The sequence below is a fragment of the Canis lupus genome, chromosome 7, assembly GCF_048164855.1.
Source record: "Canis lupus baileyi chromosome 7, mCanLup2.hap1, whole genome shotgun sequence".
In the NCBI taxonomy this organism is placed as follows: Eukaryota; Metazoa; Chordata; class Mammalia; order Carnivora; family Canidae; genus Canis; species Canis lupus.
Genome location: NC_132844.1, coordinates 43,509,946 through 43,531,647, shown reverse-complemented (window position 1 = coordinate 43,531,647; position 21,702 = coordinate 43,509,946). Strand labels below are relative to the sequence as shown.

The following is a 21,702-nucleotide window of genomic DNA, read 5'->3' as shown; positions in this document are numbered from 1 at the left end:
TCTTCCTCACCCTCCTGTCCAATTGCTATTTTGTGGAGTGCACATTAATGATCTGTATCCATTATAGATTACACATCACAATATTAGTTTTTGTACTTGCTAATCTTGCTGCTGACTAAAGGACATAAACAAATTTATTAGAAAGTATTGATCATCGATTTATCTAATTTTTCTAACACAAATTTATCTGATAGTGCAAAATGCCTGCAATTCTACATTTGAGTTTGTGTTTCAGTATTTTTCAAGTTTTATTGGAAAAGTACAGGCTTTAATGGAATTTTTTTTTCTTTTTAAGTAGAGGTGCAGATCCAGACTCCATCAATTTCTAAGTGTATGATCTTGGGCAAATTAACCTGTATAATCTACAGTCTCCCTTTTGAATGATTGAACTCAATAACACAACTTATTTCACTGTATTTAAGTAAAATAATATATTAAAGCTTTTTACTATCCAGGCTGGCAAATTTCAAGTTCAAAATATGCTATTAATTATTTTAAGTATATTGAAAACAACACAGAATTTTCTTTTGTCCATATAATAAAATATAATATCTTTAGCTCTTATTAAGTGATTTTAAAAGTTTGTGATAAAATATCTAAGGAAAATTTATACATATTTTTTCTAAATTAGATAACAATACAAATCAAGTGAATATGCCTAATCTTTAGGTACTTACTAATTTATTAACTTCAAAAACTATTATTAAGTTTCTACCACATTTTAGATATTGTACTCTGTACTGCTGAAGACTAAGACATCATTAGGGCCCTAAGAAGTCTACTCGGAGAGACGCCTGGGTGGCTTAGTTCATTAAGCATCTGACTTAGTTTTGCTCAGGCCATGATCTAAGTGTTGTGAGATTACACCCTGCATTGGGCTACCAGCTCAGAGGAGGTTGCTTGAGATACTCTCTCCCTCTTCTTCTGCTCCTCCTGCTCATGTTCTCCTCTCTGTGTCTCAAATAAATAAATTAAATAAATAAGAAGAAGAAGAAGAAGAAGAAGAAGAAGAAGAAGAAGAAGAAGAAGAAGAAGAAGAAGAAGAAGAAGAAGAAGAAGAAGAAGAAGAAGAAGAAGAAGAAGAAAAAGGAGGAGGAGGAGGAGGAGGAGGAGGAGGGGGAGGAGGAGGAGGAGGAGGAGGAGAGGAGGAGGAGGAGCCTACTGGGAAATCTATACTATAACAAAGTAACACATTTCCTTTCAATAAAACTTGTGCCTTCCATATTAATAAGAAATGACTAATTCTAGATAGGAATAATAGTCACCTGGAATAATAAGTCAACTGAAAATGTTTACTTTTATCTTTAACATAACCTTTCATACCAATAAAAGGGTTAGACAGAAGTAAACAAATATTTGGGATATATTGTTATTATTATTGACTTTAAATCTGAATAAAGGTGTCTTAAAAATGTTTCCAACATGTCATCACATAAAATATATTATTTTAGCTATCCCATGTTAATAAATTCTGGACTAATATCCTGCACATTAATTTATACTTAAAATACTTTAATAAATGTGTATCATCTCTTGCATTGGAGACAATGAGTAAGTTTATTAAGTTTACATTTTAGTTTGAAGGAATCCATGGCAAAATTTAATTACCACTTGGTGTAATGTAGTTTGGCCTCTAACAATGATCCAAAATATTAATTATTTGATATACTAGAGTTTCCTTATTAAAATTTTATTTTCTAGTAACAATGTTCCCAAATGACAACTGAAAACCAAGTCATATTATTGTGTTTTATCCTGTTGATCCAAGACAAGAAGTTCATTAAATATTAATACTTGCACATTATACTTCATTTTACATAGTAACAAATGAATTCACAGAAGCCATGAGAAGTCTGTGTTGGAGACATCTGAGGTTAAGTCCAGAGTCAATAGCAACAGCATTGCTCTGGGCAATGAGTGATGTTGACCACAGTGCTGGCTGTAAATTATAAAATAGATGTACATCTTTTGCCAACCCTGGCACACATCTTTCAACCCATTATTAACAAAACTAAAACCAGACAGCAGAGATTAATTAATCCCCATGTCCTCATTACCCAGTTTTAACAATTATCAATTCAGACCAATCTTTTGAATCATAATTCATATCCTTCTTTTCTCTGTATATCTTGAAGCAAATCCTATATATAATTTCATTCCATTTCAGCTTGTACTAAAAAAGGACGTATTTATTGCAACTTAACCACAATCCCACTGTCAATTATAAAATATAATAATTTATTATTAGTATTAAATATCCAGTAAACATTATAAATATTGGTCAATGTTACATCGATGAGTTTATTTTTTAATCATGATCCAAATAAGGTCTGTATATTATAATTAGTTGATAAACATTCTTAAATTTCTCTAAATTTATGTTTCTTTTATCTTTCTTTTCTTTTTTTTCTTTTTCTTTTCTTTTTTTTTTTTTTTTTTTTACTCTTTGTGATGAATCTATTAATGAAGCTTTGTTATTTTCTCTATGGAGTTTACCAAAGCCTGGATTTGGAAAATGTATCCCCATAGTGCAGTTCTCTTGTTCCTTATTCTTCTGTATTTCTTATAAATTAGTACTTATAGGTGGAGAACTAATTAAAATTAGATTCTTTTTTAGAGAAAAAAATGGTAAAATTACTTTACAGGTGTTGATTTCTTCCATCCAAAAGCAAATTATGATTTTGATATCTCTATTGTGATATCAGCCCTTTATGTTCAATGACTGGATCCATTAACTCAGGTTGCAAAATAGTGGCATTCAAATTCTATTATTCTTTATTAATTTATTGGATAAGATTATTCTATACATAAAAAACTTCCTTCCTTTCATTAAATATTTGCTTATCCCGTGATGCAGACTTTATAGGAAACACAGGATATATACTTGATTATTTTCCTTTATTTACTGTTTCTTAAAATGTTGGTTCACTAGCATATTTTTAAATAGTTAAAATAGATTTTAATTTTTTTTAAAGGTTTATTCATTTTGGGAGACTGTGAAGGGGATGGGGAGGGGCAGATGGAATCTTCAAGCAGATTCCCTGCTGAGCATGGAGCTTGATCCCAGGACCCATGAGTTCATGACCTGAGCCAAAGCCAAAAGTCAGATGCTTAACCAACTGATTTACCCAAGCAGCCTAGATTTTATTATTTTTTATTTTTTTATTTTTTTTGCACCCTAGATTTTAATCAAAAAAAAATATTATGAACTTACTTATGTAGACTTCAGTTATGATCCCTACTAATGTCCCTGACAGGTATAGTGCTCTGGATGCAGATATTGAGATGGGATTTGAGATGCAAATTATTCTTTAGAGATCAACACTTCCGAAAGAAAGTGGGAGAGGAAGGATTAGGTGGAAGGAGAAGTAATCTGCAATGTAGGCACATCAAAAATTGCTCAACTCAATTTAAAATTTTGAAGCAAATATTGCCTGTCAGAGTTGTCCCACATCATGGCAAACAAGCTGGACTCGTGTATCCTCACCTCATTCTGGCACATTCTGAAGACTGCTCTAGGAAAGCATGATACGACCTTGGACAAGGCATATATATGCTCTAAAGAAGACTCTAAAAGAGCTGACAACTAGAAACCACTAACTATACTGCTTGAAATTGGGCACAAGTTCTTTCTTGAAGGAAGATATGGGTAGTCACAATGTATATTTATTATTGTGCCACTATCTAAATTTTACCTCTAAGTTTTACCTCTTTGTCAATTTTCTTGAGGAATTGGAGGAAATTTTTTATTTTTTTATTGTTTCCTTAAATCCAAATTATCTCAGAAAGAGTTCTGATAAGAAAAATTAGCAAAAGGATGTATTAAAGATCTAGGAACAGAAACATCCCTCTGTAAGTTTATTTTATAATTCATTTGTTTTTCTATACTTCTGTACTACACTGGTAATAAATTCTAACCTCCTTTTTAATTTCACAGATAGCATACCTCCTATATTCTTTCTACTAGGAGCTACTAGAATTTCTCTTTATCTGAAATTTCAGAAGTATGGTACACATATGTTGAAGGACTATGCTATATTATGCATCTCTTTGGAACATGACAGTGCCATGAATCATGGTCTCAATGTTTTCCATACTAGTTACCATAGAAGTCTGCAAAACAGAAGCCGTAAAAAGTACCACAGTTCAGTTAAATTAAGGATAACCATCAACCACACATCCAATATTCTCTCATATTTTACTATAATTTTCTGACTTTGTATATTTGTATAAATAGAAACCAACTATGGTATTACATTTTATGGAAGTATAACAATGTTTTAGTTCAATATAATGATTCCATAATTGTATATACTGCAAAATTATCGCCAAAATAAGTTTAGTTAATATCTATCACCACACATCAACTGTGGTATTTTTTTCACATTTTTTCTGTACTTTCTGTCATTCACTCACAGAAATTATATACATACACACATGTACAAAAATGTACACAAACAGATACACTACCATATACATACACACTCTTTTTAAAAATTTAGATACTGTAGAACAGTATCAGGAACTGTGTTAGATATTGTATCAGATCAGATACTGTGAAACTGCAAAATTAAAATATCTCTTTTAAAAGAGCTAAAACATTTCTTAGATTTGAGGGACAAAAGTGAGGCTGCTGTGGCTTTTTCTACTCCTGACATTCACAACCCTTTTCCCCATGAAGGAATATCCTTATGTTCCAGTGTCATCTCTGTGGAGATCAAGATGGTATTGTGGTAGTATTAGTAGCTTTCTAAATCCTGGATTTTTCTTGAAGTCAACAATTCCCAGGGTAAACTTCTATTTTCCTGCTTTCGTGATTGTGGTATGATTGGGACTCAAAATCTAGCCCAAAGCCTACTCCTTCAAGCTTCTCACTTTAATAAAATAGCTAAAATGATTTGTAACAACTAAATCCTTACTGATGAGTAAACTGTTGTAAAGAAAACAAACTTCTAAGGGAGCAGTAGACATTATATTACAGAACACACCTATTATACCATATAGAAACCAATGCACTAAAAAGTACAAAACTGAAAAACAAGTATAGACATTGGCTATTAAAGATTTTAAAAACTTCTCTAGGGATCCCTGGGTGGCTCAGCGGTTTAGTGCCTGCCTTCAGCCCAGGACATGATCCTGGAGTCCTGGGATTGAGTCCCACACATCAGGCTCCCTGCATGGAGCCTGCTTCTCCCTTTACCTGTGTCTCTGCCTCTCTCTCTCTCTTTCTCTCTGTGTTTATGTGTGTGTCTCTCTCTCATAAATACATAAATAAAATCTTTTTAAAAAATAAATAAATAAAAATAAAAACTTATTCTGTCCATGGCTTCACCCTCTATTTGAATGTGTTCCTTTCCAGTTCTGTTTTTTCTTTTAGTTTTATCTCTTTAGAGAAAAATCTCTTTAGAGATTTTTTTTGGCTGAAACTTTTTAAATTTTATTTCCAAAGTAGTTAACATACATTATTATGTATTATGTTAGTCTCAGGTGTACACTATAGTGACAGTGATCCAACAATTTCATATATTACCCAGTGCTTATTCGACAAGTACACTCCTTAAACCCATCACCTATTTAACCCATCCCTTCACCCATCTCCCCTCTGGTAAACATGAATTTGTTCTGTAAAGTTGGAGGTCTGTTTCTTGGTTTGGCTCTCTCCCTCTCCCTCCTCCCTTGCTTGTTTTATTTCTTAAATTTTATATATGAATGAAATCATATGGTATTTGTCTTTCTCTGACTTACTTCACTTAGCATTATACCCTCTAGACTGACTGTCCATATTGTGCAGAAGCTTTTTATTTTGAGGTAGTTCCAATAGTTTATTTTTGCTTTTATTTCCCTTGCTTCAGGAAATATATCTAGGAAAATGTTGTTATGGCTGAGTCAGAGACAATACTGCCTGTGCTCTCCTCTAGGATTTTTAAAGGTTTCAGGTCTTTAGGTCTTTAATTCATTTTGAGTTTATTTTTATATATGGTGTAAGAGAAAATTTGAACAGATCAATTACGAGCAAGGAGATTGAATCAGTAATCAAAAACTCCCAACAAACAAAAGTCCAGACCAAATGCCTTCGCAGGTGAATTTTACCAAACATTGCAAGAAGTTAATACCTATTCTTCTCAAACTTTTGCAAAGAGAGAAAGAGGGAGAGAAGAGAGAGAGAGAGAGAGAGAGAGAGAGAGAGAAAGGAAAATTTCCACATTCATTCTATGAGGCAAGTATCACCCTGACACCAAAACTAGGTATAAACACCACACACACAAACTATATATGTTCAGATGAACACATATATAAAAATCATTTACAAAATACTAGCAAGCTGAATTTAACAATACATTTAAAAAATCATTCACCACAATCAAGTGGAACTTATTCCAAGGATGTAAGCATGGTTCAATATTCACAAATCAATCAATGTGATACATCACACCAATAAGAGAAAGGATAAAAACCATGTGATCATTTCAATAGACACAGAAAAACCATTTGACAAAGTACATCCATTCATGATGAAAGCTGTTAACAAAGTACGTATTATTTTGTTTTGTTTTCATTTTTGTTTTTTGTTTGTTTGTTTGTTTTTGCTAGTGATAACTTATTTTTTAAAATTTAGTCATAGGAAATTTTTGTGTTGGATCCCAAATTTTCAGAAGCTTGGTGATATGTAACCATTAAATTAGTAATGTACCAGCACAATCACACAAAATCAATAAAAATATTTCCAAAATGATACATAGAATTAGGCAAAGAATATGTATTATAGTTTTGAAACCACTCAAAAAATGTATATATAAACTGTCATCCCTGATTTATTCTACTTTTTCTTCCATCAGCTGTATCTAATGTCCATCTACTAAGCCCCATTAATTTATCTTACAAATAAGGAAAGTGAGTCCCTAATGGACAAGAGTAGGATTGAAAGTGGATTGGTGCTGAAGTGAGAGGGGGAGGGCAGCAGGAAGAACCACAACAAAATGATAGTGATAATGTGCTATATTACAATGAGGATTTTTAACTTTTAGTATCTGAGGACTAGAAAGAGAGCTGAAACAGACAAATAAATATATTTTTGATACCACACAAGGGGACTTTTGGGACTTCAGGCATAAGAAACAGTACTTTTCAAAAAGATATTTACAATTTAGTATGAAAATAGTATTTGACATTATTTAAACACTTTCAAACTTAAATGGGTTGTATAGAGTATGCACACAAATATTTTTTAAAATGATAAAAGAGGGGCAGGGCAAGATGATGGAAGAGTAGGGTCCCCAAGTCACCTGTCCCCACCAACTTACCTAGATAACTTTCAAATTATCCTGAAAACCTATGAATTCGGCCTGAGATATAAAGAGAGAAAAGCTAGAACGCTACAGAGAGAAGAGTTTGCATTTCTAACGAGGTAGGAAGATGGAGCAAAAAAAAATTTTTAAATAAATAAATAAATAAGAGTCCAGTGTGGGGGGCAGCGGCCCTGCGAGGAGCTGGGCTAAGGCCACGTCGGGAGCCCCCGGGACAGGAGAGCCCGGCCGGGAGAAGCAGGAATTTTTAAAAATCGCACCAGATTCTTCACGGAGGGATAGGCGCTGCAGGGAACTGGGGCAGGGTCCCAGGAGGGGCAGAGGAACCCAGGAGGGGCAGTGGAACCCCAGGTTCCCCGGGTCACTAACAGAGGTGGTGCGCGCTGGGGGAGAGCGCGCCACACACCGCAGGTCGAGCTCGGCAAAGGGCTGGAGCGCGCCCAGCGGGGCCTCGGGAGCAGCTCAGGTGGCGGCTCCGGGTGGAGGGGGCCGGCGGCCCAGGAGCAGCTCAGGTGGCGGGGCAGGCCCCAGATCCCGAGGCGCCGGGAGACATAGACCAGGATCCTTCACTCCCCTCGAGACAGGCTGAGGCAGGGAGGGCACAGCACAGTGAGGATGCTGCAGCCTCTGGGTGGCCCCGAACTGTGAAGGTCAGCGCCCCCTGCCCCGGAGCACCCAGGCCAGTGCGGACTGGGAGACTGCGGTAGTTACTGCGGGAGCTGACTCCAGGGCTGGAGACCTGGCCCCACCACTGTTGTTCCTCCTGGTGTCACATGTGTCTAGGACAGAGTGGGGCTGCCTGGGAACAGGGGCTTCACAGGATAAACAGCTCCATTGAGCCATGCACCTGGGAGGGGACGGGGCAGCTCCCCCAGGTGCACACACCTGAGATTCAGCACAGCAGACCCTCCCCCAGAAGACCAGCTGGAAAACAGGGGAAGAGCAAGTTCTTGACTGAGCAGCCCTGGAAAGCTCCAGGGAAGGTCCAGGGATTTACAGTTTATAGAACCAGAGGATACCCCTCCTTGTTCTTTCTTTTTTTTTTTTTTTTTTTGTTTTTTTTTGTTTTGTTTTGTTTTGTTTTGTTTGTTTTTTCTTTTTCTTTTTTTCTCCCTTTTTTTCTTCCTTTTTCCAGTAAAACTCGTTTTTAGCCATTCTGCATTGAGAAAAATGACTAGAAAGAAGAACTCACCACAAAAGAAAGAATTGGAAACAGTATTCTCTACCACAGAGTTACTAAATTTGGATTACAATTCGATGTCAGAAAGCCAATTCAGAAGAACAATTATAAAGCTACTGGTGGCTCTGGAAAAAAAGTATAAAGGATTCAAGAGACTTCATGACTGCAGAATTTAGATCTAGTCAGGCCGAAATTATAAATCAATTAAATGAGATGCAATCCAAACTGGAGGTCCTAACAATGAAGGTTAATAAGGTAGAAGAAAGAGTGACTGACACAGAAGACAATTTGATGGCAAGGAAGGAAGCTGAGGAGAAAGAGAGAAAAACAATTAAAAGGCCATGAGGAAAGGTTAAGGGAAATAAATGACAGCCTCAGAAGGGAAAATCTATATTTTATTGGGGTTCCAGAGGGCGCCGAAAGGGACAGAGGTCCAGAAACTGTATTTGAACAAATCATAGCTGAGAACTTCCCTAACTTGGGGAGGGAAACAGGCATTCAGATCGAGGATATAGAGAGGTCCCCCCTAAAATCAATAAAAACCATTCAACATCTGACATCTAATAGTGAAACTTGCAAATTCCAAAGAGAAGATCCTTAAATAAATAAATATATATATAAATAAATAAGATAAAAAAAAAAAACAAAAAAAAAACAACTACATCCAGCAGAAGAGAGAACTCAATGAAATAGTGACCAGAAGAACTGTGGAACAGATCAATAAAACCAGGACTTGGTTCTTTGAAAGAACTAATAAGATAGATAAACCATTAGCCAGCCTTATTTTTTTTAAAAAAAGAGTAAAGACTCTAATTAATAAAATCACTAATGCAAAAGGAGAGATCAACATCAATACAAGGAAATACAAACAATTTTTAAAACATTTTATGAGCAGCTATACACCAATAAATTAGGCAATCTAGAAGAAATGGACACATTTCTGGAAAACCACAAACTACCAAAACTGGAACAAGAAGAAATAAAAAACCTGAACAGGCCGATAAGCAGGGAAGAAATTGAAGCAGTCATCAAAAACCTCCCAAGACACAGAAGTCCAGGGCCAGATGGCTTCCCAGGGGAATTCTATCAAACGTTTAAAGAAGAAACCATACCTATTCTACTAAAGCTGTTCTAAAAGATAGAAAGGGATGGGATACTTCCAGACTTGTTCTATGAGGCCAGCATTACCTTAATTCCAAAACGAGGCAAAGACCCCACCAAAAAGGAGAATTATACACCAATATCCCTGATGAACACAGTTGCAAAAATTCTCAACAAGGTACTAGCCAATAGGACCCAACGGTATATTAAAAAGATTATTCACCATGACCAAGTGGGATTTATCCCCAGGATGCAAGGCTGGTTCAACACTGATAAGCAATCAGCATGATAGATCATATCAACAAGAGAAAAAACAAGAACCATATGATCCTCTCAATAGATGCAGAGAAAGCATTTGACAAAATACAGCATCCATTCCTGATCAAAACTCTTCAGAGTGTAGGGATAGAGGGAACATTCCTCAATATCTTAAAAGCCATCTACGAAAAGCCCACAGCAAATATCATTCTCAATGGGGAAACACTGGAAGCCTTTCCCCTAAAATCAGGAACACAGTGGACAGGGATTCCACTCTCAGCACTGCTATTCAACATAGTAGTAGAAGCCCTAGCCTCAGCAATCAGGCAACAAAAAGAAATAAAAGGCATTCAAGTTGGCAAAGAAGAAGTCAAACTCTCCCTCTTCGCAGATGACATGATACTGTACAGAGAAAACTCCAAAGACTCCACCCCAAGATTGCTAGAACTTATACAACAATTCGGCAGTTTGGCAGGATACAAAATCAATGCCCAGTAATCAGTGGCATTTCTATACACTAACAGTGAGACTGAAGAAACAAAAATTAAGGAGTTAATCCCGTTTACAATTGCACCCAAAATACCCACCATTTGCTTCAAAGTGGATGGGACTGGAAGGTATTTCAGGCTGAGTAAAGTATGTCAATTGGAGAAGGACAAACATTATATGGTCTCATTCATTGGGGGAATATGAAAAATAGTGACAGTGAATAAAGGTGAAAGGAGAGAAAATGAGTGGGAAATATCAGAGAGGGAGACAGAACATGAGAGACTCCTAACTCTGGGAAATGAACAAGGGGTAGTGGAAGGGGAGGTGGGTGGGGGGTTGCTGTTACTGGGTGACGGGCACTGACGAGGGCACTTGACGAGATGAGCACTGAATGTTATGCTTTATGTTGGCAAATTGAACTCCAATAAAAATTTCTTTTTAAATGATAAAAGAAATAAATGTAGATGTTAGTTTAAAAAAGAAATATATGGTGTCTGTCCTGGCTTTATTTTTACCTTTGAGTATTTATCCATTTATTTTTCTGTTGTCAGACTATCAGTGTATAATATTATGGTAAAATACTTTTCTACATCCTCCCCCGCCCCACAGGGATTTGATATTGTCCTGTTACTAAATAAACCAGCTTGGTTTAAATAAATTTTTTAGAATTTTTTTTTTATTTCTTTAGTTGAGGCAAAAAAGAGACAACATTGATTTTTCTTTTTCTTCTAATACTCTTGGCAGCCTCTCTCTTTTTTTCCCACCCATTGGGAACCTGGGGAAACAGCAACAACAAAGACGTTATTCCCTTTGAGTTCTAAGAGGAAAGCTCAGTGTTATCCAGTCTCCACTTACCACAAGACATTCTTCTCACTATCTTTGTTTTATTTTTTTTTTTATTTTTTTTTTTTTTACTTTATGATAGTCACACAGAGAGAGGGAGAGGCAGAGACACAGGCAGAGGGAGAAGCAGGCTCCATGCACCGGGAGCCCGATGTGGGATTCAATCCCGGGTCTCCAGGATCGCGCCCTGGGCCAAAGGCAGGCGCCAAACCGCTGCGCCACCCAGGGATCCCCTTCTCACTATCTTTGAATATGGAAACCTGTAAAGTACAAAATATGTTTGGCCAACCACATATATTATTTTTTATATCATTTGATTGAAAGAACTTAATGGAAAGACAAACTTCCGTGAATTAACTAACATTTTAAATAATCCAACACATCACACATAACAGCATTAGAATGTACCTAAAAACAAAGCAAAAGAAACTTTGCATAGATACAAAAACTGAAAATCAATCAACATATGATACACATATCATCAGCCACCTAGCATTAACTACACAGAACCATCAAAGATTTCTTGACAAGTAATATTTTAGATCTTTCCCTTTTTCTATGGAAATGGGGGGAAACATATGCATATTTTATTGCATTGAGCCATTTTATCTAACTACTGCATTTACCGTTCTTGTAGTTGTTTTTAATCATTAATTTTCTAAACTTCACTAAATGATAAGTTGCTTAACATCATATTTAGAGAATATCCAACTTACCTTGTAATCCTCAGTGGAATTTAATATATGTATATGTCCTAAATCTAGTTGCCCTGTATGAAGAATATATAGGAAGCTCTGGTTGTTAGAATGTTGGAAGCTAATGGCACAAGGAGTGACATTTACTAACACAAAAGAGAAAATTAACTAAGTTCAGTGACTTCTGTACAGATGGCTACTTCTCTAACAAAATGACAGAGATGCATATGTAAAACCCCTTTTCCACAGAAGAATACCATGGGTCACAGCAGAAAGATGGAATTCCTGAGACACATGGGCAGAGCGCCAAGGAATAGGAGTCACTATGGATAGAGTGAATTTATTTCCAACATATCTGCAAAAACAATAAGGGAATGAAAATACTTATGCTTCAGATTTATTTATTTTTTTTTTTAAGATTCTGTTACTTTGAGAACACAAGATGAGGGAGGGACTGAGGGAAAGAGAGAAGCAGACTTCTCCACTGAGCAGAGAGACTGACTTGGGGTTGGATCTCAGGATCCTAGGATCATGACCCCAGCTGAAGATAGTAGCCACCCAGGTACCCCACTTATGTTTCAGATTTAGATAGAACTCTGTATTCATAAATTGAGAATAAGAGTTGCATAGACTAAAAAATTTATTCAATAGATATGAAATTACAGGTTCCAAAAAGCAACCCAATAAACCCACTTTATTGCAGCCTACATGAAACGTGGAAAAATATGGAAAATATCAAGGAAAGATAATGAGGTTTAGAATCATTATGTTTCCTCTTAAAAATTCTTTAGGCAAGGTTATCTGCAATTTTCTAGTAAAATCTGGAAGAAAATAGCTAAATGATTCTTATAGTATTTATAGTTTTATACATTCGTGTATATAATCCATATACATGGGACAACTTTATATAATTTCCAATTAATACATTAATAAAATTTTATATTTACATTCCATTTTGGAGAAGTAAATGTAAATAACTTAATTCAAATATGATTCTGGGCCACCTAAAAAAATATTTCACAAGATGGTTTTTTATAAGAATTATTACTGAGTATACTAATATATACTTTGATAAAAGACATAGGAAAAAACATTAGGTCAAGTAGAGTCTGAAACATGTTAAATGATGGATGAATGAATGGAAAAAAAGGCTAAACAAAACATAATTTAGCACAATAGAAAAATCATTGCATTGATTTCATTTTTCTTTCAGAAATATTTGTTGAGTTCCCAGTGATATATTTTAAAAAATTATGGGACACCTGGGTGGCTCAGTAGTTGAGCACCTGCCTTTGGCCCAGGGCATGATCCTTTAGTCTGGGGATTGAGTCCCACATGGGGCTCCCTGCATGGAGCCTGCTTCTCTCTCTGCCTCTGTCTCTGCCTCTCTCTTTCTCTCTGTGTCTCTCATGAATAAATAAATAAAATCTTTTTTAAAAAACTAAAAATCATCCTCAGCATTTCTCTTCAAGGTAAAGTGGACATTTTAATAATGAATGTAAAAGTCATAGTTGTTCAAAGGAAACTCTGGCTTTAAAAAAGCTGTTAAAAAGAGGTACTTGAGCAACGTCTCTATTTTAAATGATTTTGGAAAAACACATTTTTTTCATATATAAAAAATACAATTGGCGTCAGAAGTTTTTACTCTTTAAAATAATATTCTGATAGATTGATGATGTTGATTGATGATTCTTTTGGTGTGTATTTGAACCATTCGTTAAAAACATGAACATGCTGTAACTTCTGTTTTTCAACAATACTGATTGATTTTTAAATGATTGGAAGTTTGCTACTAAATTCTTCCATTACTGGTAGATGTTATTGATAGCTATAATTGTAAATGTCTATTATGACATTTATAGCTAACAGGGCATTTCTTTCATATGGCTTATCTACCCTTCTCAACCATGGCATCTATTGAAACCACGTTTTTAAACCAAATGAATAGACATTATTGTTCTCACTATAATTATTATTCCAACTACGAATATATGAATATATTCTAGCACAAGCAAAGAGAGGAATCTCTTGTGTATAATGTGTATAATGTTTGTGTACATCTATGTATACTTCACAGAATTACATAAATAAACATATATCTGGTTTCTTTTTAGAAAGTGAACTTCTTGATAGGGGTAAATAACCAAAAACTTTGGTGATTACAGGACTAAAGTGTAACCCAAGTTCTTTTAGAAGTCAAATCCCTATAAGTGTATTAACTCCTTTATAGTGAAAAAGTGGGATGCTTTCAACAACCAAATATGCTAAGTACCTTTGATAAACTGATTGAGGAAATGGAATAGGAGGTCAAATAAAATGCTTCAAGGACACTGTGTCAGCCAGCCTGAAGCAATGGGATATCAGGGCAGACAGCTGGGAAACAATGGTAGCTGACAGTACCAGCTGGCATTTAACAACCAGCAAAAGAATGTTTTATACGTTTTAAGAAGCAAACAAACTGAAAGTATTAACACGGAGAGCAAATGAAAGGCATGTAGTAAATCTCTGGCCTTTAATGGAGTCTTACTGAGTAGGGAAAGATTAAAAATTACATAGCTTCAGTTTTTGCTTTTTAAACTCAGTTTAAATAAGAAACCTACAATGTGTAATTTTAGTTTTAATTTAACTTTCAGTAAGAGAAGAGTTTGTCCATAGCTTTTTAAAAAAATTGTCAAATTAGTAGTAAAAATATAAATTAAAATTTTCCCTTGTTCACTTTATATAAAAACACAGATGAATTTTCAATGGTGGTCAAATTCAATACTGTTTTATAGAAATCCATTTTGATAAAAAAAAAATCAGTGACCATCAGATGGCATCAACAACATGTTTTGATTGCTACTAAATAGTTATATCTACAGTAAGGACTCTGAAAATCCTGGGTTTTCCTATCCAGTAAGTCTTAATTTAATCTATAATATTTTAATTGGTGTGTTCTACCATTTTAACCACAAACTTACCTAATTTCTTCACTCTATGAACTTCTCTGTTTTTGTAAGCAGGTAAAGTATATATATATATTTATTTTTTTATTTTTTTAAATGTATATATCTTACATAACTTTTAATATTGCAACAATGTATATGGCCTTGCATTTTCACAATTGTAAAAAGTTTTTGTATTAGTCTATTTGAACTTGTGTATAAAAATACCACAGGCTGGAGAGCCCCGGTGGCCCAGAGGTTTAGCGCTGCCTTCAGCCTGGGATGTGATCCTGGGGTCTTGGGATCTAGTCCCACATCTGGCTTCCTGCATGGAGCCTGCTTCTCCCTCTGCCTGTGTCTCTGCCTCGATCTCTCTGTGTCTGTCATGAATAAATAAATAAAATCTTTAAAAAAAAATACCACAAACCAAGGTTTACACAACAGAAATTATTTTGTCACAGTTCTGGAGGATAGACATCTAAGGCAATTTTCTGCTTGAGCTTCTTTCCCTCTCCTTCTGTGCCTCCCCCCTCTAAAATAAATAAATAAAGTAAAAAAAATAAATAAAACTGATACATGAAACTTGTATAAAACTAACTTTCTTATGTAATTGGTAAACTCCAAGGTAAAAGAAGCATCAGAGTTTATATGTAAAAGAAATTTTAGAATATTAGTTAGTTAGGGCAGCCTGGGTGGCTCAGGGGTTTAGCATCTGCGTTCCGCCCAGGGTGCAATCCTGGAGACTCCGGATCGGATGGAGTCTCACATTGGGCTCCCTGTGGGTGGCCTGCTTCTCCCTCTGCCTGTGTCTCTGCCTCTCTCTCTCTCTCTCTCTGTGTCTCTCATGAGTAAATAAATAGAATCTTAAAAAAAGAAAAAGAATATTAGTTAGATAAATCACAATAAAACTATAGACAACAGAAATATATTGTATAAGTGAATGTATTTAGTTTTCCAGCGTGAATTAAAAAACAAAGTGAAGGAAATTTAAAATAATTGCCTTTTGAAATAATGCCTAGTTTATTTAGAATCATTTAATCACTAAAACCAAAGCTTTGATCAATAAAGACTTTCACATAAATTATTTGAACAGTGACCTGGACTCTTTTTTCTATTTTGATTGTGAGGGGGAAAAAAAAGAACAAAGGTTTTATATTTTGATGGATATTTTCTGATGCCAAATTGGTTGCCTGGGGAAATAGATGGGAGTATGTTGTTTTTAACTAGAATGGATTTCTGTCTATTTTTAGGTGATTTTAGATTAATGGGAGCTTGTTCTCTATGACAGTAACCATATGAACTTTTGAGGTAAATGTGATGATCGCACGTGAGCATTTGAGCAAGTTTTACCCACTGATCATTGAGAGGTTTAGCAACTTTTGTTGGTAGCTGTTCTGATTGTTATGGATAGTGATATACCTTATGGATTTTTAGAAAACTATTAGTAAATCAGGATCCACATAACAGTGTTTGTGCTGTTAATTATATCTTCAGGGATATCAAAGTGCCAGCATTTGTTAACTATGTAGTTGAAGACATAAGCTCCATTCTGAGATGCCTACTTTGTCAGTTTTATCCAGGAACTATGATGCTATTTTCTGGTCTTTAGAAGAGAGAGAGAAAAACACATATGGTAAGTTAAAAAATAGTTATTTCTGTTCTATAGAATATCCTATAACCTATACATATCTATTATATTTAATATTAAGTCTCAATTTCTGGTATGTCAATAGTCATATGACTAAAACAGAATACTTTAATAAATAGGAATAAGTTACTTGATAATTTTGTATATAACAGTATGAATCCTGGTTCCTAAATCTAACTTTTGTTACATAATTTCACTAATTGAAACGGAAATTATCATGGCACTATCTCTACCATATCCAAGGATGTAATTGTTTCCTTACAGAGCCTTAATAAGCTGTCCCACATATTGACCTATATATATTTATTACCCCTTTAGACAGCATAGCATTGGATTTTTAAATGTCTGTTAACATTAGGTTATAAATGAGGGTTGATTAAGCCAACTGAAGTCTTTATGTTCAAATGTAATCAATAAGACTGAACCAGAAAGAAACGGTCATTTTAATAACATACTAACTGTAATAATAAATAAAATTTGAAATAGAAGTTCAAGTTTAATTGTTAAAAAGTAGCTAATCATGTTAACTTAGATAAACCTTCTATCATGTTTAAAATTGTGTTATCTATTTTGCATTAATTGTTGTCATTCCTGTTTTTGTCATCATCATTTTTAATCATCAACATCTTCATCGTCATGGTCACTATCAAATATTTTATTGTCTTTTTTTGTGTGTGTGGAATTAGCACAGAGGCACTTACTTTGTGTATAATAAGTCATGAAATTGTCCCAACCACCTTCAAGAATGCATTATTTACAGGGTATAGAACATGAAAATAATACTCATCAAAAATGAATAATCTACTAATTCAAAGAAGACCTTGTATTTAAACTGTTTTTCTTAATCCAGTATCAAATTACTTTTTACTGCATCCTATTGCAGGTAAATAGTATTGATATCTAATACTACTTGGAGTTCTAAACATATGTAATAGGTCAAAATTAAATTTAGTGTTTTCATTTCTTTATGAGATTTTTATCTTTGTCAATGACATCATCATCCTCCTTTTCAATTTGACTTCCCCTAGTCCATGCCACAATCTACTTAGTGAAATTTTGACCACACATCTTATCTGACTACACTGTCCAGAGAAAAGCTTTAAAGTCCAGGGGTACCAGGTTGGCTCTGTTGATTAAATGTCTGATTCTTGATTTTGGCTCAGGTCATGGTCTCAGGGTCATGGAATCCAGCTCCACCTTGGGCTCTGTGCTGGGCATGGAGCCTGCTTAAGATTTTCTCTCTTCCTCTCCCTCTGCACCTCTCCATCTGTGCTTGCTCACTTGTGCTCTCCCTCTCCCTAAAATAAATAAATAAATCTTAAAAAAAAAAGGAAAAGCCTTAAGGTCTAATTTTTAGTCTTTCATTCGTTGTCGAATTGTTGTGTAATCTTGGACAAATTATTTAATATTGCCAAACTTTGGTTTGCTCTCTGCTCTGTACCACTCATAGTGACCACAATTCCTTGCTCTTGCTTCTCATTGGAGACTGGATTGATAGGATGAAATTGAAGGAACTGTGAGGATATCTCTGCTTTCAGTTTCACCTTCATACCTTCTCAAGCATTTTAGCTTCCCCTTATCTAGTTAATGCTCTATGTCAACCCTATTTTAATGTTTGAGCATGAAAAAACTAACTAAAATTCAAAAGCAATATAAATTCATCATTGACTAGGTGTCTTTTGGGAGATGCAACAGTGATTGCTTCTATATAAAATATATATAAAAACAATTTATAAACAAAAAAGTTTACAAATAAAAAGGACCAGTGAAGGACAAAATTATATTTTATGATAGTACATATTAATTAAATTATTATTGTATGATATATTAATACATTATATTTATCTAATATACATTATATATTATCAATGTTAAATATTGAGAACTTAGAAGATGTAAATTCCTTAGCTGGGCTTGGATATGATACATTAAATATATACAATATTTTTAAATTTTTATTCAAATTCCAGGTAGTTAATATACAGTGTAATATCAGTTTCTAGTGTACAATATGGGGATTCAGCACTTCCATCTATCACCAAGTGCTCATCATAACAACTACACTCCTTAGTCTTCATCACCTATGTATTTTTTTAAAAGATTTTATTATATTTATTTATTTGAGAGTAGAGTGAGCACAGGGAGGAGCAGAGAGAGAGGCAAAAGCAGACTCCAGGCTGAGTGCAGAGCCTAACATTGGGCTCCATCTCACAACCCTGAGATCATGACCTAGGCTGAAATCTAGAGTTGGACACTTAACCAACCGGGCACCTCCCACCCTTTCATCTTTAAAGCTTCCCTCCACCTACTTCTCTGCTGCTAACCATTAATTTATTTTCCATAGTTAAGAATCTGTTTTTGGTTAGCATCTCTTTTTATTTTTTTTAACCTTTGCTCATTTGCTTTGTTTCTTAAATTATATCACATATGACTGAAATCAGATGGTATTTGTCTTTCTCTGACTGACTTATTTCACTTAGCATAATACTCTTTAGCTCCATCCATGTCGTTGCAAATGGTAAGATTTAATTCTTTTTGATGGCTTAGTAATAATATTCCATTGTATATATACCACATCTTTATCTATTCATCAGTCAGTGGACACCTGGGCTGTCTCCATAATTTGACTATTGTAGATAATGCTATTAAATCAGGCTGTATGTATTCCTTTGAATTAGTGTGTTTGTATCATTTTGGTAAATACTTAGTAGTACAATTGTTGTTCTATTTCTAACTTTTTGAGGAACCTCAATACTGTTTTCCACAGTGGCTACATGGGTTTGCATTCCACCAACAGTCCACTTTCTCCACATCCTCATCAACAGTTTTTGTTTCTTGTGTTACCAATTTTAGCAATTCTGACATTAAAGTTGGATAAATTTTGCAAATTGAATAAAATCATAAATTTATTTAAAATCAAAAGTAATATGAGCATTTAGGAGTGCCTGGCTGGCTCCGTCATTTCAGCGGTCCACTCCTGATTTCAGCTCAGGTCCTGATCTCAGGATTCTGAGATAGAGCCCCAAGTCAGGCTCTATGTTCAGTGGGGAGTCTGCTTGAGACTCTCTCTCCCTGTTCCTGTGCTCATCCCCCCACTCTCACGTGTTCTCCCTCTCTCTCAAATAAATAAATCCTTGAAAAAAAACAGTAATATATTTTGAGAAACTATTTCAAGACTATAATGTACATAAATCAAAATTCCAAATATTTAAAGAAATCAGAAAAATTCAAGTTAAAATATGGTAAAGGTTTAGATTTTATCAATAAGGAACTCAGGCACAAAATGTAGCTAATGACATTACTTACCTGCCATGTTCATCTTGCAAAAGAACAAAATACTTATATACTTATGCTTGCACTATTTTACCAACAGTGTCAAGGATTCCAGTTTCTCTACTTCTTTCCAACATGTATTATCTTTTTCTTTTTTTCTTTCTTTTCTTTCTTTCTTTCTTCTTTCTTTCTTTCTTTCTTTCTTTCTTTCTTTCTTTCTTCTTTCTTCTTATCTTATATTTTCTTTTCTTAACAGTCATCTTAACAGATGTAAGGTGACATTTCATTGTGGTTTGATTTATATTAATATTGAGCATCTTTGCCATTTTTTTTTTTTTTTGCAGAATACCTATTCAAGTTTTTTGCCCATTTTTTAAATTGGGTTATGTGTTTTTTGCTATTGGGTTTAGATGTTTTTTGTGTATTTTGGATATTAATTTGGTCTTAATTTGGGCTACTATAACAGAATAGCATAGATTGGATGGTTTATAAACAACAGAAATTAATTTCTCACAGTTCTGAAGGCTAGAAATCCAGTATCCAATTGATAGGACGATCTGACTCTGGTGAACTATGGCTTGTATAGAGCCCACTTCTCATTGTAGCTTCCGATGGCAGACTGCAGAGAGGAGCAGGCTCTCTCTGGAGTCTTAAAAGTATCAAATACATTAATAAGGGCTACCCCTCATGAACTCATCTAATTCTAACTACTTCTCAAAGGCCCCACCTCCTAATACCATCATATCAGGGATAGGTTTTCAAAATATAAATTTTGTAGAGATATATTCAGTTTATAACAAATCCCTTACCAGATATATGGTTTTGAAATATTTTTTCTCACTCTGTAGGTCTCTTTTTTCACTCTGTTGATTACATTCTTTGCTGTGCAGAAACTTTTTAGTTTATTTTTTTTCAAAGACCTGAGAGACACAGAGAGAAAGAGAGAGAAAGAGAGAGGCAGAGACACAGGCAGAGGGAGAAGCAGGCTCCATGCAGGGAGCCCAATGCGGGACTCGATCCCAGGTCTCCAGGATCATGCCCTGGGAGGAATGCAGGTACTACACTGTTGAGCCACCCAAGGAGCCCAAAACTTTTTAGTTTAATGGAGTCCTGCTTGTCTAATATTTCTTTTGTTGCCTGTGCTTTTGGTGTCTCATCCAAGAAATCATTGCCAAGTCCAATGTCATGAATCTTGTCACCTGTATGTTCCTGTAAGAGTTTCACAGTTCTGGGCAGCCCACGTGGCTCAGTGGTTTAGCATCGCCTTCAGCCCAGGGTGTGATCCTGGAGACCTGGATCAAGTCCTGCATCAGGATCCCTGTATGGAGCCTGCTTCTCCCTCTGCCTGTGTCTCTGCCTCTCTCTCTCTCTCTCTCTCTCTGTGTCTCTCATGAATAAATAAATAAAATCTTTAAAAAATTTTTTAAAAAAGTTTCACAGTTCCCAGTCTTGAATTTAAATATTTAATTCATTTTTAAGTTGACTTTTGTGTATGATGTAAAAAATGTTTCTCATTTCTTTTGTATGTAGATATTTAGTTTTCCTACCACTTGTTAAAGAGGTGTCCTCTTGGTTCCTCTTTCAAAAATCATTTGAGTTTATTTTTAGGCTCTCTATTCTGCCCTGTTGGTCTATATATCTGTTTTTATGCCACTACCATACTGTTTTACTTACAATGGCTTTGCATTATATTTTGAAATCAGGAAATGTGATTCACCAGCTTTGTTTTTCTTTTCAAGATTGTCTTGGCTATTTGGGGTCTTTTGTGATTCCATATTAATTTTAGGTTTTTTTTATTTTAATAAAAAATGTCTTTGGAATTTAATAGGGATTGCATTGACTCTGTGGATTGATTTGGGTACTATAGACATTTTAACAAAATTAAGTCTTCCAATCCATGAATATGCAATGTCTTTTCATTTATTTTTATCTTTACTTTCTTTCATCAGTGATCTGTTGTTATCAGAGTGCAAGTATTTCATCTCCA

At 34.8% G+C, this 21,702-nt stretch overlaps 1 long non-coding RNA gene across 4 annotated transcripts in view; it reads right to left on the bottom strand.

The window, feature by feature from the left end:
* Positions 1–10,698: 10,698 nt before the first annotated feature.
* LOC140636802 (uncharacterized) overlaps positions 10,699–21,702 on the bottom strand; it is a 43,040-nt gene continuing 32,036 nt past the window's right edge. For 3 of the 4 annotated variants that reach the window (XR_012034020.1, XR_012034017.1, XR_012034018.1), the window contains 2 exons: positions 16,214–17,740; positions 11,114–15,174 (listed from right to left, as the gene is read on the bottom strand). This is a non-coding gene — a long non-coding RNA (uncharacterized lncRNA). The other variant, XR_012034019.1, reaches the window with a different exon arrangement.